The following is a 6857-nucleotide window of genomic DNA, read 5'->3' as shown; positions in this document are numbered from 1 at the left end:
GATTTAACTAATGTGTTAAGGTCCAATATGTTACCATTATTTTACTGAAGCTAATCGGTCGCTGTCGTTCTGTCATGTAGCTCTATCAAGTCAGACATGTCGAATAATTCTGTGAAAGAATGAGTCGTGGGTTTGTTTAGTTGGCGCCTTACCTGGAGTACATATGTCTATATATATATATATATATATATATATATATATATATATATATATATATATATATATATATATATATATATATATATATATATATATATATGTATGTATATATATATATATATGAATGCCCTATATACCAGTTATGTATTATGTAGTGTTTAGGTCCTATGTATGTCGTTTTATCCCTGTCGTGATTTTTATAACTTCATCCATTAATCTCACGTACTCCTCCACAATCTACCCTCACAAACCTTGGCTGCCAATTAATTACAATCGATTGCTGCGTTTATCCTCGGATTTCGAGTTTTAATTAAAAAAAAGCAATAACTTAATACTTCGTCTTAAAAATCAGGGATCGTGGGTTGAATTCTTCCTTCAAGGGAAAGGGAGGGGGGCGGGCTACTTATAGTGTATAAAACAAAATATTTTCAGTCGCAGCGTTGGTAGTGGTGTGTTCTCAAATTATGACTTACTGAAATGTAGAAAATAAAACAACTAAATAGCGGCGTATGCTACGCTGCGGGTCGGCTCGTAACTATATACAAGCCTTATTTGGCGTAAATGAAAACAAACAACACGAGAAATGCACATTTTTTGTAAAACGTTTGAATTCAGAACCCAATATGTTTAAAAACATAAGGCTTCGGCAGGTTTCGTACCTAAGTGGGAAGATCTCAGTGGATTTCAAGTCCATCGTCTTAAGCACTCGGCCATGATGACCGCAGGTAAAGCACAGGGTGTTTCATAAATTCGTTTAATATCCAAGCCACTATATTTTATTTGTTTGCAATATATTGTAGTAACAAAGTTTATTAATTTTTCTCCAAATTAGCTGTTCAATCTCCAGATTAGCTGTTAAAGCTCTAGACAAGCTATTTAATCTCTAGATAATTCGTTTGTACATGTACAGTGGCTAAAACACAATTTCTAGAGCAGAGTTTACTCTTCCGTGTCTACGTATAGTTAACTGCTAATTGTTTTACACACGTTTTATTTTTGTTTGTCTAAAAAACAAAATTATTTCTTAACCTGTTTTCATACATCATATGCATAGATTAGATACATTTTCTACGTATTAGTCTCTGCTACCGTAGTACAGACACCACGGATACTGAGCCAGTCTAATGTCATGTGAGAGTGTGACGCTCTACACTAGCCACACCACGTCTTGATGCTAAACGTCAGGTAGTGTAAACACAGATGTTATATTTGATAGGAAATTGTGCTCAAAGTTTTCTTAATAAATGTTTACCTTATAGTCTCCCATGTTGGACTCACCAACACTTACATATAACATGTTGGACTCACCAACACTTACATATAACATGTTGGACTCACCAACACTTACATATAACATGTTGGACTCACCAACACTTACATATAACATGTTGGACTCACCAACACTTACATATAACATGTTGGTCTCACCAACACTTACATATAACATGTTGGACTCACCAACACTTACATATAACATGATAGACTCACCAACGTTTATTTTCTAAGAAATGTTATTTAATTCTTACTTTCAATTATTGAACAATCGCATTAGCTTCGATTTAAAATTAGTTATCAAGTTCAGTTGACTTGCTCTCAACCCCAAGAACATTAATTTGTTTCTGGATATTTCTGGATTTTAGTTTGTCAACTTTACGTGGTAAAAAAAAAAATTGCTAGAAAAATGTTTAAAAAAAACACTTTTACTTCAAAAAGGCGAATATTTAAATTTAAAAATTAATGCAACAAGATTCGAAATGTAGATGATGCAGTACAGAGTTTGTTTTTTTTTTTAATTATTTTACCATTTTGATTTACATAATTTTATAGAAATCACCAAATCGTGCAGTAATATCGATTATTTATAGATTTATATTATATATTTTTTTCACACAGAATAAAGAAACAAGATTTATTTAAATTATAGTTATTTTAGTAAAAAAACAACGATACTTAACTACATGGTGATTTCTGGATTCATTACAGAAGGTACACAATTCTTAATTCAAGGGACATAATTTAACAAATAATTGAAACCATTAAGAATCTAACTACTCAGAACATAATTCACCATATATTTTACTATTTAACTTCTTAAATGCATACAATTAAACATTTTTTTTTAAATTTTGTCTAGTATTAGATTTTCTCTAAAAAGTACAACTTGTATCTTATTTTAAATTAGGAGCTGGACACTTTACCTTTTTTTTAAGAATCATTATATAAATATAGTTTAATTTCGTAAAAAGTGTCTGCTTTATGCTTTTGATATATATTTTTTGGCTCCCATTAGAAAAGGGATATATATATATATATATTCAACTAAAACAAGGATTGGTCACCTGCTGCTCGCGAGCCGTATGCGGCTCATTTGATTTCAAGTTGCGGCTCTCCTGTTCCATGCACAAATATTACGAATTATATTATTTCATTTAAAAAACTCTTAAAAATATTAAACTGTCAAAAAAAAAATAAATCTCAAACATAATTAAAACACTCATCAATATTCGGCCAAGTGAAATGGTTTAAAATTATGAGTCAATAATTAACTTAGTGTAAATGTTTAACACTGATTTAACTTTTAATACATGAAGGTTAACATAGAGTAATTAACATAGGAGCAAAGTTTTAACTCAGTCAGAGTAGCCTGAAATGGGCGACTGGTCTCCAGGGCGGCGTGGTCACATTTGCTCACACACGGACATCTGTAGCGTCTAGGCTTTAGCCCAAGCGCGTAGACTATGTGGTAACTAGCAGATTTTTTTTTTAAAGTTGGAGCAGCGAATCGCTTAAAAAAATATTCAGCCCCCAGTGAAGATTGAACTCACGACCCCTGGTTTACAAGACCAATGCTCTAGCCACTGAGCTATGGAGGCGGTCGATTACGGTTATTTATACTTACTTTAAATCCTCCGTTCTTGTGTTCAAAATCCGTGGATTAAAGCCTGGCGAGGGGATAAAGTGGGATCATAAAGGTGGGGCTCGAGGGTCTAAACTTCAACATTTGTGTGGATTGATCCCATATATCACTGTACACGTCAGTCTTTGTAAACATCCTAGTCACTGTATTGTCTACTCGTCTCCTGTTGTACATAAACCTGTCACTAGTGACCTATGTGTGTCATGGTGCGTGACACGTTTTAGTAATATAATACTGTGGCGTAGCCAGGATCATTTTATGTTGGGGGAGGTAATTTTTTCCCAGCATTATAAATAAATAAATAAATAAATAAATAAATAAATAAATAAATATATATATATATATATATATATATATATATATATACATATATATATATATATATATATATATATATATATATATATATGTAACGAGACTATTTGCCTGTAGTGCCAAATGTTAACGAGTTCTGCTCGACAACGCCAAATGTTACCGAGTCTAACCACTCATTCTAACACAACATCGACCACAGTATAGATACTCGAAGATGCAGGTTCGCTATTGATCCTTTTATTACATGAATCAAAGAAATGCTTCACAATAATATACTGAATCAAAAGGAATGCTTCACAATAATAGTTTGAATCAACTGACTCCCAACAGTCCTCACTAGTCTTCATATAACTGAATACACATGTCTATTGTCCTTCTTAACACAATATAACCAACTTGATACTGCCACACAGACTGACTGATCGAGAGAGAGCGAGAGAGAGAGCGAGCTCAGCCGTCGCCTTCCTTATATCCCCTTCGTATTCGTAGTCGTATTCGGTTCCATTATAGTTATGTTAAATCCGAATATCTCGCCTTCCGATTACTACGCAGTTGTCTCGTACCAGTCTTTTATTAAACGTGTTATCAGTCCGATCAATAGAACACCTGCACTGTGACGTCAGCCAATTCGTGTCAAAGTTGACAGCGCTTGTCGTATCCTTCCAAACTACGCCGTGGCTTTATGATCGTTATCAGTTGGCTTATCAGTCCAACACCTGCACTATCGCGTTCTCAACAATAGTGACTAGTAACTAGGCCCACCCTAGTTACATCCACCGCCGCCTTTTTTTGTGTGTTTTCAACCACAAACAACGCTTGGTAGGTGCACTTCCTAAATGTCCATCGCACCATCGTAAAAAAAAATTCATTGTTCCACTCACTGTCAATGTCGTCACATTCGTAAAAGATTGACAGTTATCCCTATTTCACATATCTAATGTGTCTACATCATCTTCCTCAGACACAAAACAGTTCTAGAATTCACATCCACCTTTTTTCGTTTGGTGCCTTCACCAGTTCACTTTTATGACTTTTTGAACAGTCTGTTCTCATACCAGCGCGACCATGAAAGAATTGATGGTTGCTGACAAAAAATTTCGTATTCTTTCTGTTTCTCAAACTTCTCCGCGGACCACTTATCTGATGGTCTACTGTCTCTCTGCTTCTGGGAGGAACGGGATCCTCCTTGTTGCCGTTATCCTCCACTTGTGTATCGCTGTTGCGCTGTTGATGGTGACATTGTTCCGGGATGGGTATGAGAATTTCCGTGTAAGTTTCCGGTTCCCTAATTGTCTTAGGTTTCCTTGTGTGTAACTGCTCTTCTTGACTATGACAATATTTCTTTAATTGAGCAATATTCGCCCACCGATCCGGTTTGGCGTGATCGATGGGTCTTATCTTAAAGGGGCCACCTGCTACTTTAGGCATCTCCACGACTTGCCATATCTCCTGTCCCCAGAGATCGTGGATTTTGTTTCTGCCTAACGGGTGGCTACGCAGTAATACCCTGTCGTTCAGTTTGAGTGGCGGGTCCTTTGTCTGTACCGGCGGTTCCCTTCGCCGTGCTTCATGTTCTAGTCTTTCCTGTACTACCCTGTACATTTCTCTAATTCGTCTCATATGTTCATTCACATATTCCAGTGCAGTGTATGAGCCAGTCATACTTTCCTTTTTCCCTAGGAACAAGTCAAGAGGGAGTCGAGCCTCCCGTCCGAACAGCAACATGTATGGCGAAAAGCCGGTTGTGGCATGGGGTGTGCAGTTGTATAGATATACCAACTCTGGGAGAAAATCAGGCCAACGTTTTTTCTGTTCAGGTTCTAGAGTACGCAGCAAATCATGCATGCTGCGGTTGAACCGCTCGCACTGTCCGTTTCCTTTCGGATTAAATGTGGTTGTTCTAGATTTGTTGATCCCGTAGTGGCTGCACAGTTGGTTAATTACTTCTGACTCAAAGGCCCTTCCTTGGTCAGAGTGTAATTGTCTTGGTATGCCATATTTGATGAACCAATGTTCTATTAAGACCTTTGCCACTGTTTTGGCAGTCTGATCTCGTGTGGGCACCGCCACAGTCCATTTGGTGAATACATCAGTCATTACCAACACATGTTCCGTCCCATCCGATGATTGCTCCAACGACGTAAAGTCCATAGCCACAATCTCTAGTGGTTTTGTCGCTAGTAGGTGTCCTGATGGCTGTCTCATTTTGACAACTGGCATTTTCGCATGCTGACACCTCACACAAGCCTCACAATGGCGTTTGACCTCCATCTCCATATTGGGCCAGTAACACCTCCGTCGTAATATTTTGTGCGTCCTGTCCTGCCCCTGGTGTCCTGCCCTGTCATGTGCCAACCTTAGCACTTCTTCTCGTAATTGTCCAGGCACCACCACCTGGTGTATTGTCCCATCAATTTGGTCATGAATTCTCCGCATGAGAACACCATCCTTTATACTGAGACGGTCCCACTGACTCAGTATTTTCTTTGTTTCTCGACCAAATTGTTCTCTTTCCCTTCTTCCTGGGAATTTTTGTTCCTGGACGTGTTTCAACAGCGGCTGTAAGCCACTATCCGTTCTCTGGGCATCTCTTATCTCTTTGTGATTAAGGCAATTAAAATCACTAATGTCCATATGTCCGGGCTCTGTGGAAATGTGCTCCACCCCGGTCTGTCCGTTCTGCCTCACTTGCACCCCGTGAGGGATATCTGTTGACGCTCTGACCTAACATATTCCTGTCAGCGTTTCTTCCTCATCGCCCGGTCTCTCGTAAGGATTCCTTGATAACGCGTCAGCATTACCATTGGACTGCCCTGGGCGATATTTTCTCTCCAGGTCAAAGAGTGCCAATTCTGCTGCCCATCGCTGTTCGATGGATCCCAGCCTTGCTGTGATTTGAAGTTCTTTTTCAATATCTGATAATTTCTCTTCAAGTCTTGTTTGAGACTCTTTCATTGTTTGTCCCATTTTGTTTCTTAAGCCATAACCTCGCCTCTCTGTAGCCTTGCCTTGCCTTACAGAGGGCGATCGTTTCACCGGACAGCACCGTGCCACATGTCCGGGTTGAGAGCAGGACAGGCCGATTGGTCGACCGTCAGCCGTCCACCGGAGCGATGGACCAGCAGGTCGCGGCTGTCCAACCTGACCATGTTTTGTCCCGTTTTTGCCCTGATTCTCTGCTGTTGACCTGCTTTCTAACCTCTCCAATCGTTGGTCAACCTTATCCAGGTGGGCCAACAGTTGAGCCATCATGGTTTCCATCGTGCCGGTCCCTGTGGGTGGGGATTGTTGCTGTTCCGTCACAGAGATTTGGTCTACCGAACAGTTCGATTGGTCCTCATCCTCGGACCTGCGGATCGCTGAGTTCCTGACCTGAAGGAAGGTCAACTGTGGGTCTTTGTAGACCTCTTCCTTCAAATATCTTCTTGCCATAGGGGTCGCCAGCCCCTCGATGAAATGGTCCCTC

The 6857-nt window shown here is 39.1% G+C and overlaps 1 non-coding gene across 1 annotated transcript; it reads right to left on the bottom strand.

Moving 5' to 3' along the window:
* Positions 1-2959: 2959 nt before the first annotated feature.
* On the bottom strand, positions 2960-3032 carry Trnat-ugu (transfer RNA threonine (anticodon UGU)). Its single transcript has one exon. It is a non-coding gene; the product is annotated as a tRNA-Thr (tRNA).
* Between the last annotated feature and the right edge of the window lie 3825 nt (positions 3033-6857).

The sequence above is a fragment of the Physella acuta genome, unplaced genomic scaffold, assembly GCF_028476545.2.
Source record: "Physella acuta isolate Inbredline_101_S28 unplaced genomic scaffold, ASM2847654v3 ptg000442l, whole genome shotgun sequence".
In the NCBI taxonomy this organism is placed as follows: Eukaryota; Metazoa; Mollusca; class Gastropoda; family Physidae; genus Physella; species Physella acuta.
This window is presented reverse-complemented; position numbering and strand designations above follow the sequence as displayed.